This window comes from Syngnathus floridae, chromosome 8, assembly GCF_059516105.1.
Source record: "Syngnathus floridae isolate MCC-2025c chromosome 8, RoL_Sflo_1.0, whole genome shotgun sequence".
In the NCBI taxonomy this organism is placed as follows: Eukaryota; Metazoa; Chordata; class Actinopteri; order Syngnathiformes; family Syngnathidae; genus Syngnathus; species Syngnathus floridae.
The window spans coordinates 6,029,957-6,042,062 of record NC_142420.1 but is presented as its reverse complement, the minus strand read 5'-3'; positions in this window follow the sequence as shown (position 1 = coordinate 6,042,062).

Here is a 12,106-nt window from a genome sequence, read left to right as displayed (position 1 = left end):
ATTATTTTTAATAAACATTTATGTTCAAACTTGGCTGGTGTTTTATTCCTTGTTTTTATATTCACCAATTAAAACATAAAAATCAGACATTTGGTTAACTGCTTTATATGACAATATGTGTAGGTACACCTCATGGACATGTCAATAGGTACACTACACGAGGTGAAAAAAAAAAGAATAAATAAAGGGTTAATTGCACAACAAAAGCACATCTAGATGTTTTCCAATACCTGGAATCGAACCAATATCTTACCATGCAGCAGCCCAAGTCACTAACCAGTCAGCTATTTCAACAGGCCCACCACACTTAGTTGTATTTTTTTGTACTAGTGATGTGCATTCCAGTTCTCAAGTGAACTGAATCTTTAGAATCAGTTGTATGTGTTTAACGTGGGTAACTTGTAAAACATATTGGAACGTGGCCCCGAGGACTAGGGCTTGACACCTGTGACCTTTGACCATGATATTTCCCTAATAAAGTGGCCTGTTATTAGGTACACTTGAAAATGGTGGTGTACCTAATGGAGTGTCTGTGTGATTCCCTCGTTAAGTGCAGGTGCGTGAAAAGTTTTAGCTCCTTTTGAACGTGAAAGTGGCTAAAACTTTTCACGCAGGTGCGCTTAACGAGGGTAACTTGGAAAACATATTGGAACGCGGCCCTTCGAGGACTGGAGGTCGGCACCCCTGGTTTAAGTGAAAAGTGCCACACCCGCCCTCACCCCCACTTTCTGATTGGCTGTTTGATCTGTGACGTCACTTGGACACTCTATTAGGTACACCGCCATTTTCAAGTGTACCTAATAACAGGCCAGTTCATTAGGGAATAATCATGGCCAAAGCTTAACTGAAAGTGAAAAGTGCCACACCCGCCCTCACCCCCACTTTCTGATTGGCTGTTTGATCTGTGACGTCACACAGACACTACATTAGGTACACCACCATTGTCAGACATACCGAATAACTTTATGCATTTTTTGTACGTGTCAAGAATGTGTATTTGACTACTTGCTCTTTATTTTGGGGGACACCAACACATTACACAACGTAAAACACATATACATATTAGCACACATAAAGCAGTTAAATGTCAAATTTTTGTTTTCATGCCCAAAAAAATAAAAACAAGGAATAAAACACCAGACAAGTTTTAACAGGTTGTTAATGTTTATCAATAATCATAATAAAAGTACATTTCAAACCAGCAATCTAATGTGAATTGCAGTAGATATACATACACATATTGTCATATAAAGCAGTGAACCAAATGTCTGATTTTTTTGTTTTAATTGGCGAATATAAAAACAAGGAATAAAACACCAGACAAGTTTTAACATAAAAGTTTATTAAAAATAATAATATTAAAAGTAATTTTCAAACCAGCAATCCAATGTGAAATTGCAGTAGATATATTGGATAACAATATTTAGGCGTATATATATATATATGCATACACGTTATTTAAAAACTACTATAAGTGTTATACTACGATACAAGTGCTTACCAGCTCAGTGGCCGGGGAGGAGAGTGTCCGCCCTGAGATTGGGAGGTTGTGGGTTCAAACCCCTGCCGAGTCATACCAGTGACTATAACAATGGTACCCATTTCTTCCCTGCTTGGCACTCAGTGTAAGGGGTCGAAATGGGGCTCCACTGCTGCTCACGATCATTGGGACTATATATAATATATATAATAAAATCAAGATTGATTCTAAAGATTCAGTTCACTTAAAAGAACTGGAATGCACATCACTAAATGGTGCAAGTCTCTGTTCCGGCCAAATGTCATTTGTGTCACGTCCTCTTGTGTACTGACTCTCGCCGGAAGCCGAAGGGGTGGTGGCGTGGGTAAAAGAAGTGGATGTTTCAGTGAGTGGTTCTTTCTTTCCTTGGCAAATCGTAAATCTACATTCTGGCTTACATAGTTCACGCCAGGAGGGAGACGCAACACGTTCGCTGACTGATCCGTTGATACACGGGAAGGAAGCCAGTTGACCCATTGACTCGTTCGCGAAAGGGAAAGTCACGATTCGTTCCCTCGCTGATCCGTTCTCGCGATGAACTGGAAATGCGAATCACGGTCTCACTCACTCGTTGGTTGAGCTGGAAATGCAATTCACGACTCATTCGTTTCTTCTTCGTTTTGTTTTACGGCGAGGTGGCACCAGCTTCAATGGGCATTACTGACACCTACTGGTTGAAGTCATGTGAACTTTTTAGAACAGCGAACTCCGCATGTTTTTAGACAAACACAAGAGCCGCACGGGCAGTGAACAGCTGGAGTGCAAAACAACTCGCTATATTTTTTGGGTCAGGAATAACATTAACAGTTGGGTAGAAGATTGTAAACGGCAGGGATTTACAGGACCTAATGTCACCAAAGACACATATATATGCATCTATAGATAATTGACAATTATTCTCAATTATTCCCTGATCTTAAGCTCCCAAGAGAGCAAGGAAAAACAAAAACGAAACCACTAAAAGAAAGAAATAGTCGTACCATTTTATTTCATCGTAATTATATATTTATCATAAATGTATTATTTATTCATATAAAGGCGGGTCCGCGAAAATATTTCTGTCACGTAACCGTGGGTCCGTGGCGCAAAAAAGGTTGTGGACCAGAGCTAACGATTCGCTTGTGAGCTACTCCATAAAACCATATATATTCCTTACAGCAGGTGCGAGGCTTCCGTAGTGTAGTGGTTAGTGCCTTGAGCTCTCACCACAGCAACCCGGGTTCGAATCTCAGCGGGGCTAAAACTTTTAATCATGGAAAATTTGCATCGTATGCTATAACCATACACCGCCCCTAAAGTTTAGGGTTAGGTTTAGAGCTAGAGTTAGGGTGAGAGCTAGGGTTAGGGTTAGAGCTACGATTAAGGTTAGACTGAGGTTAGAGCTAGGGTTAGGGTTGGACTAGGGTTAGAGTAAGAGCTAGAGCTAGGGTTAGGACTAGCTATCCCATACCTAGTCTAACCCTAGCCCTAACCCTAGCCCTAACCTCAGATCTAACCCAACCCTAGGGTTAGACCTAGGGTTAGGGCTAGGGTTAGACTAGGGTTGGGTTAGAGCTGAGGTTAGAGCTCTCACTTTTGCTGTGCTTAGGGTTAGGCTTGCTCTTGCTGTGCTTAGGGTTAGGGTTAGGGTTAGGCTGGCTCCCGCTTTTGCTGTGCTTAGGGTTAGGCTTGCTCTTGCTGTGCTTAGGGTTAGGGTTTGTGTTAGGCTTAGGCTTGCTTTTGCTGTACTGAGGCTTAGGGTTAGGCTTGCTCTTGCTGTGGTTAGGGTTAGGGTTAGGGTTTGTGTTAGGCTTGCTTTTGCTGTGCTGAGGCTTAGGGTTAGGCTTGCTCTTGCTGTGGTTAGGGTTAGGGTTAGGGTTTGTGTTAGGCTTAGGCTTGCTTTTGCTGTGCTGAGGCTTAGGGCTAGGCTTGCTCTTGCTGTGGTTAGGGTTAGGGTTTGTGTTAGGCTTAGGCTTGCTTTTGCTGTGCTGAGGCTTAGGGTTAGGCTTGCTCTTGCTGTGGTTAGGGTTAGGGTTAGGGTTTGTGTTAGGCTTAGGCTTGCTTTTGCTGTGCTGAGGCTTAGGGTTAGGCTTGCTCTTGCTGTGCTTAGGGTTAGGGTTAGGGTTTGTGTTAGGCTTAGGCTTGCTTTTGCTGTGCTGAGGCTTAGGGTTAGGCTTGCTCTTGCTGTGGTTAGGGTTAGGGTTAGGGTTTGTGTTATGCTTAGGCTTGCTTTTGCTGTGCTGAGGCTTAGGGTTAGGCTTGCTCTTGCTGTGGTTAGGGTTAGGGTTAGGGTTTGTGTTAGGCTTAGGCTTGCTTTTGCTGTGCTGAGGCTTAGGGTTAGGCTTGCTCTTGCTGTGGTTAGGGTTAGGGTTAGGGTTTGTGTTAGGCTTAGGCTTGCTTTTGCTGTGCTGAGGCTTAGGGTTAGGCTTGCTCTTGCTGTGGTTAGGGTTAGGGTTAGGGTTTGTGTTAGGCTTGCTTTTGCTGTGCTGAGGCTTAGGGTTAGGCTTGCTCTTGCTGTGGTTAGGGTTAGGGTTAGGGTTTGTGTTAGGCTTAGGCTTGCTTTTGCTGTGCTGAGGCTTAGGGCTAGGCTTGCTCTTGCTGTGGTTAGGGTTAGGGTTAGGGTTTGTGTTAGGCTTAGGCTTGCTTTTGCTGTGCTGAGGCTTAGGGTTAGGCTTGCTCTTGCTGTGGTTAGGGTTAGGGTTAGGGTTTGTGTTAGGCTTAGGCTTGCTTTTGCTGTGCTGAGGCTTAGGGTTAGGCTTGCTCTTGCTGTGCTTAGGGTTAGGGTTAGGGTTTGTGTTAGTCTTAGGCTTGCTTTTGCTGTGCTGAGGCTTAGGGTTAGGCTTGCTCTTGCTGTGGTTAGGGTTAGGGTTAGGGTTTGTGTTAGGCTTAGGCTTGCTTTTGCTGTGCTGAGGCTTAGGGTTAGGCTTGCTCTTGCTGTGCTTAGGGTTAGGGTTTGTGTTAGGCTTAGGCTTGCTTTTGCTGTGCTGAGGCTTAGGGTTAGGCTTGCTCTTGCTGTGGTTAGGGTTAGGGTTAGTGTTATGCTTAGGCTTGCTTTTGCTGTGCTGAGGCTTAGGGTTAGGCTTGCTCTTGCTGTGGTTAGGGTTAGGGTTAGGGTTTGTGTTAGGCTTAGGCTTGCTTTTGCTGTGCTGAGGCTTAGGGTTAGGCTTGCTCTTGCTGTGGTTAGGGTTAGGGTTAGGGTTTGTGTTAGGCTTAGGCTTGCTTTTGCTGTGCTGAGGCTTAGGGCTAGGCTTGCTCTTGCTGTGGTTAGGGTTAGGGTTAGGGTTTGTGTTAGGCTTAGGCTTGCTTTTGCTGTGCTGAGGCTTAGGGCTAGGCTTGCTCTTGCTGTGGTTAGGGTTAGGGTTAGGGTTTGTGTTAGGCTTAGGCTTGCTTTTGCTGTGCTGAGGCTTAGGGTTAGGCTTGCTCTTGCTGTGGTTAGGGTTAGGGTTAGGGTTTGTGTTAGGCTTAGGCTTGCTTTTGCTGTGCTGAGGCTTAGGGTTAGGCTTGCTCTTGCTGTGCTTAGGGTTAGGGTTAGGGTTTGTGTTAGGCTTAGGCTTGCTTTTGCTGTGCTGAGGCTTAGGGTTAGGCTTGCTCTTGCTGTGGTTAGGGTTAGGGTTAGGGTTTGTGTTAGGCTTAGGCTTGCTTTTGCTGTGCTGAGGCTTAGGGTTAGGCTTGCTCTTGCTGTGGTTAGGGTTAGGGTTTGTGTTAGGCTTAGGCTTGCTTTTGCTGTGCTGAGGCTTAGGGTTAGGCTTGCTGTGGTTTGGGTTAGGGTTAGGGTTAGGGTTTGTGTTATGCTTAGGCTTGCTTTTGCTGTGCTGAGGCTTAGGGTTAGGCTTGCTCTTGCTGTGGTTAGGGTTAGGGTTAGGGTTAGGGTTTGTGTTAGGCTTAGGCTTGCTTTTGCTGTGCTGAGGCTTAGGGTTAGGCTTGCTCTTGCTGTGGTTAGGGTTAGGGTTAGGGTTTGTGTTAGGCTTAGGCTTGCTTTTGCTGTGCTGAGGCTTAGGGTTAGGCTTGCTCTTGCTGTGGTTAGGGTTAGGGTTAGGGTTTGTGTTAGGCTTAGGCTTGCTTTTGCTGTGCTGAGGCTTAGGGTTAGGCTTGCTCTTGCTGTGGTTAGGGTTAGGGTTAGGGTTTGTGTTAGGCTTAGGCTTGCTTTTGCTGTGCTGAGGCTTAGGGTTAGGCTTGCTCTTGCTGTGGTTAGGGTTAGGGTTTGTGTTAGGCTTAGGCTTGCTTTTGCTGTGCTGAGGCTTAGGGTTAGGCTTGCACTTGCTGTGCTTAGGGTTAGGGTTTGTGTTAGGCTTAGGCTTGCTTTTGCTGTGCTGAGGCTTAGGGTTAGGCTTGCTCTTGCTGTGGTTAGGGTTAGGGTTTGTGTTAGGCTTAGGCTTGCTCTTGCTGTGCTTAGGGTTAGGGTTTGGCTTGCTCTTGCTGTGCTTAGGGTTAGGGTTAGGGTTCGGCTTAGGCTTGCTCTTGCTTCTGCTGTGCAAGGGTTAGGCTTGCTCTTGCTGTGCTTAGGGTTAGGGTTTGGCTTGCTTTTGCTGTACTTAGGGTTAGGGTTAGGGTTTGGCTTAGGCTTGCTCTTGCTTCTGCTGTGCTGGGGTTAGGCTTGCTCTTGCTGTGCTTAGGGTTAGGGTTAGGGTTTGGCTTGCTCTTGGTGTGCTTAGGGTTAGGGTTAGGGTTTGGCTTAGGCTTGCTCTTGCTTCTGCTGTGCTAGGGTTAGGCTTGCTCTTGCTGTGCTTAGGGTTAGGGTTTGGCTTGCTCTTGCTGTGCTTAGGGTTAGGGTTAGGGTTTGGCTTAGGCTTGCTCTTGCTTCTGCTGTGCTAGGGTTAGGCTTGCTCTTGCTGTGCTTAGGGTTAGGGTTAGGGTTAGGGTTTGGCTTGCTCTTGGTGTGCTTAGGGTTAGGGTTAGGGTTTGGCTTAGGCTTGCTCTTGCTTCTGCTGTGCTAGGGTTAGGCTTGCTCTTGCTGTGCTTAGGGTTAGGGTTAGGGTTTGGCTTGCTCTTGCTGTGCTTAGGGTTAGGGTTAGGGTTTGGCTTAGGCTTGCTCTTGCTTCTGCTGTGCTAGGGTTAGGCTTGCTCTTGCTGTGGTTAGGGTTAGGGTTTGGCTTGCTCTTGCTGCGCTTAGGGTTAGGGTTAGGGTTTGGCTTAGGCTTGCTCTTGCTTCTGCTGTGCTAGGGTTAGGTTTGCTCTTGCTGTGCTTAGGGTTAGGGTTAGGGTTTGGCTTGCTCTTGCTGCGCTTAGGGTTAGGGTTTGGCTTAGGCTTGCTCTTGCTTCTGCTGTGCTAGGGTTAGGCTTGCTCTTGCTGTGTTTAGGGTTAGGGTTAGGGTTAGGGTTAGGGTTTTGCTTGCTCTGGCTGTGCTTAGGGTTAGGGTTAGGGTTTGGCTTAGGCTTGCTCTTGCTTCTGCTGTGCTAGGGTTAGGCTTGCTCTTGCTGTGCTTAGGGTTAGGGTTTGGCTTAGGCTTGCTCTTGCTGCCTAACCCTAAGCACTGCAAAAGCGAGAGCAAGCCTAAGCCAAACCCTAACCCTAAGCACAGCAAGAGCAAGCCAAACCCTAACCCTAACCCTAAGCACAGCAAGAGCAGGCCTAACCCTAAGCACAGCAAAAGCTAGAGCAAGCAAAACCCTAACCCTAACCCTAAGCACAGCAAGAGTAGGCCTAACCCTAAGCACAGCAAAAGCGAGAGCAAGCCAAACCCTAACCCTAACCCTAAGTACAGCAAGAGCAAGCCTAACCCTAGCACAGCAGAAGCAAGAGCAAGCCCAAGCCAAACCCTAACCCTAACCCTAAGCACAGCAAGAGCAAGCCAAACCCTAACCCTAAGCACAGCAAGAGCAAGCCTAACCCTAGCACAGCAGGAGCAAGCCCAAGCCAAACCCTAACCCTAACCCTAAGCACAGCAAGAGCAGGCCTAACCCTAAGCACAGCAAAAGCGAGAGCAAGCCAAAAACCCTAACCCTAACCCTAAGCACAGCAAGAGTAGGCCTAACCCTAAGCACAGCAAAAGCGAGAGCAAGCCAAACCCTAACCCTAACCCTAAGTACAGCAAGAGCAAGCCTAACCCTAGCACAGCAGAAGCAAGAGCAAGCCCAAGCCAAACCCTAACCCTAACCCTAAGCACAGCAAGAGCAAGCCAAACCCTAACCCTAAGCACAGCAAGAGCAAGCCTAACCCTAGCACAGCAGAAGCAAGAGCAAGCCCAAGCCAAACCCTAACCCTAACCCTAAGCACAGCAAGAGCAGGCCTAACCCTAAGCACAGCAAAAGCGAGAGCAAGCCAAAAACCCTAACCCTAACCCTAAGCACAGCAAGAGCAGGCCTAACCCTAAGCACAGCAAAAGCTAGAGCAAGCCAAACCCTAACCCTAACCCTAAGCACAGCAAGAGCAGGCCTAACCCTAAGCACAGCAAAAGCTAGAGCAAGCAAAACCCTAACCCTAAGCACAGCAAGAGCAGGCCTAACCCTAAGCACAGCAAAAGCGAGAGCAAGCCAAACCCTAACCCTAACCACAGCAAGAGCAAGCCTAACCCTAGCACAGCAGAAGCAAGAGCAAGCCCAAGCCAAACCCTAACCCTAACCCTAAGCACAGCAAGAGCAAGCCAAACCCTAACCCTAACCCTAAGCATAGCAAGAGCAAGCCTAACCCTAGCACAGCAGAAGCAAGAGCAAGCCCAAGCCAAACCCTAACCCTAACCCTAAGCACAGCAAGAGCAGGCCTAACCCTAAGCACAGCAAAAGCGAGAGCAAGCCAAAAACCCTAACCCTAACCCTAAGCACAGCAAGAGCAGGCCTAACCCTAAGCACAGCAAAAGCTAGAGCAAGCCAAACCCTAACCCTAACCCTAAGCACAGCAAGACCAGGCCTAACCCTAAGTTCAGCAAAAGCTAGAGCAAGCCAAACCCTAACCCTAACCCTAAGCACAGCAAGAGCAGGCCTAACCCTAAGCACAGCAAAAGCGAGAGCAAGCCAAACCCTAACCCTAACCCTAACCACAGCAAGAGCAAGCCTAACCCTAAGCCTCAGCATAGCAAAAGCAAGCCCAAGCCTAACACAAACCCTAACCCTAACCACAGCAAGAGCAAGCCTAACCCTAAGCCTCAGCACAGCAAAAGCAAGCCTAAGCCTAACACAAACCCTAACCCTAACCCTAACCTCAGCAAGAGCAAGCCTAACCCTAAGCCTCAGCACAGCAAAAGCAAGCCTAAGCCTAACACAAACCCTAACCCTAACCCTAACCACAGCAAGAGCAAGCCTAACCCTAAGCCTCAGCACAGCAAAAGCAAGCCTAAGCCTAACACAAACCCTAACCCTAACCCTAACCCTAACCACAGCAAGAGCAAGCCGAACCCTAAGCCTCAGCACAGCAAAAGCAAGCCTAAGCCTAACACAAACCCTAACCCTAACCCTAACCACAGCAAGAGCAAGCCTAACCCTAAGCCTCAGCACAGCAAAAGCAAGCCTAAGCCTAACACAAACCCTAACCCTAATCACAGCAAGAGCAAGCCTAACCCTAAGCCTAAGCACAGCAAAAGCAAGCCTAAGCCTAACACAAACCCTAACCCTAACCACAGCAAGAGCAAGCCTAAGCCTCAGCACAGCAAAAGCAAGCCCAAGCCTAACACTAACCCTAACCCTAAGCACAGCAAGAGCAGGCCTAACCCTAAGCACAGCAAAAGCGAGAGCAAGCCAAACCCTAACCCTAACCCTAACCACAGCAAGAGCAAGCCTAACCCTAAGCCTCAGCATAGCAAAAGCAAGCCCAAGCCTAACACAAACCCTAACCCTAACCCTAACCACAGCAAGAGCAAGCCTAACCCTAAGCCTCAGCACAGCAAAAGCAAGCCTAAGCCTAACACAAACCCTAACCCTAACCCTAACCACAGCAAGAGCAAGCCTAACCCTAAGCCTCAGCACAGCAAAAGCAAGCCTAAGCCTAACACAAACCCTAACCCTAACCCTAACCACAGCAAGGGCAAGCCTAACCCTAGGCCTCAGCACAGCAAAAGCAAGCCTAAGCCTAACACAAACCCTAACCCTAACCCTAACCCTAACCCTAACCACAGCAAGAGCAAGCCGAACCCTAAGCCTCAGCACAGCAAAAGCAAGCCTAAGCCTAACACAAACCCTAACCCTAACCCTAACCACAGCAAGAGCAAGCCTAACCCTAAGCCTCAGCACAGCAAAAGCAAGCCTAAGCCTAACACAAACCCTAACCCTAACCCTAATCACAGCAAGAGCAAGCCTAACCCTAAGCCTCAGCACAGCAAAAGCAAGCCTAAGCCTAACACAAACCCTAACCCTAACCCTAATCACAGCAAGAGCAAGCCTAACCCTAAGCCTAAGCACAGCAAAAGCAAGCCTAAGCCTAACACAAACCCTAACCCTAACCACAGCAAGAGCAAGCCTAACCCTAAGCCTCAGCACAGCAAAAGCAAGCCCAAGCCTAACACAAACCCTAACCCTAACCCTAACCACAGCAAGAGCAAGCCTAACCCTAAGCCTCAGCACAGCAAAAGCAAGCCTAAGCCTAACACAAACCCTAACCCTAACCCTAACCACAGCAAGAGCAAGCCTAACCCTAAGCCTCAGCACAGCAAAAGCAAGCCTAAGCCTAACACAAACCCTAACCCTAACCCTAACCACAGCAAGAGCAAGCCTAACCCTAAGCCTCAGCACAGCAAAAGCAAGCCTAAGCCTAACACAAACCCTAACCCTAACCCTAAGCACAGCAAGAGCAAGCCTAACCCTAAGCCTCAGCACAGCAAAAGCAAGCCTAAGCCTAACACAAACCCTAACCCTAAGCACAGCAAGAGTAAGCCTAACCCTAAGCACAGCAAAAGCGGGAGCCAGCCTAACCCTAACCCTAACCCTAAGCACAGCAAGAGCAAGCCTAACCCTAAGCACAGCAAAAGCGAGAGCTCTAACCTCAGCTCTAACCCAACCCTAGTCTAACCCTAGCCCTAACCCTAGGTCTAACCCTAGGGTTGGGTTAGATCTGAGGTTAGGGCTAGGGTTAGACTAGGGATGGGATAGCTAGTCCTAACCCTAGCTCTAGCTCTTACTCTAACCCTAGTCCAACCCTAACCCTAGCTCTAACCTCAGTCTAACCTTAATCGTAGCTCTTACCCTAACCCTAGCTCTCACCCTAACTCTAGCTCTAAACCTAACCCTAAACTTTAGGGGCGGTGTATGGTTATAGCATACGATGCAAATTTTCCACGATTAAAAGTTTTAGCCCCGCTGAGATTCGAACCCGGGTTGCTGGGGTGAGAGCTCAAGGCACTAACCACTACACTACGGAAGCCTCGCTCCTGCTGTACGGAATATATATGGTTTTATGGAGTAGCTCACAAGCGAATCGTTAGCTCTGGTCCACAACCTTTTTTGCGCCACGGACCCACGGTTACGTGACAGAAATATTTTCGCGGACCCGCCTTTATATGAATAAATAATACATTTATGATAAATATATAATTACGATGAAATAAAATGGTACGACTATTTCTTTCTTTTAGTGGTTTCGTTTTTGTTTTTCCTTGCTCTCTTGGGAGCTTAAGATCAGGGAATAATTGAGAATAATTGTCAATTATCTATAGATGCATATATATATGTGTCTGGTGACATTAGGTCCTGTAAATCCTTGCCGTTTACAAGCTTCTACCCAGCGAAAGCATTTCTCTCGGTTCTTCCACGGCTTTGGGAAAGATATGAAGAAAACTCCCCTCATATGATCCCGGTCAGCATATCGCGAGTCGCTCCAGCAGACACCAAAGCAGCAGTGAGGGTTAGGGTTAGAGCTAGGGATAGGGCTCGCTAACCCAACCCTAGTCTAACCCTAGCCCTAACCCTAGCTCTAACATCAGCTCTAACCCAACCCTAGTCTAACCTCAGCTCTAACCCAACCCTAGGGTTAGACCTAGGGTTAGAGCTAGCTAACCCAACCCTAGTCTAACCCTAATCCGAGCTCTAACCTTAACTCTAGCTCTAAACCTAACCTTAAGCTTTAGGGAGGTGTATGGTTATATGGGGCAGAACACAAGCAACTGTGTTTTTCTATGATAAAATGTTTAGACCCTACGGAGATTCGAACCCAGGTTGCAGGGGTGAGAGCCCAGAGCACTAACCACTACACTATGGAAGCCTCGCCCTTACTGCCTGCAATATATATGACTTAAACGTAAAACACATGTACATTGCCAAAGCAGTTAACCAAAAGTCAAATTTTTGTTTTCATGCACAAAAAAATAAAAACAATGAATAAAACACCAGACAAGTTTTAACAGGTTTTTAATGTTTATTATAATAATAATAATAAAAGTAAATTTCAAACCAGAAATCTAATGTGAAATTGCAGTAGATATACATACACATATTGTCATATAAAGCAGTGAACCAAATGTCTGATTTTTTTGTTTTAATTGGCGAATATAAAAACAAGGAATAAAACACCAGACAAGTTTTAACATAAAAGTTTATTAAAAATAATAATATTAAAAGTAAATTTCAAACCAGCAATCCAATGTGAAATTGCAGTAGATATATTGGATAACTATATTTAGGCGTATATAGATGTACACGTTATTTAAAAACGACTATAAGTGTTATACTACGATACAAGTGTTTACC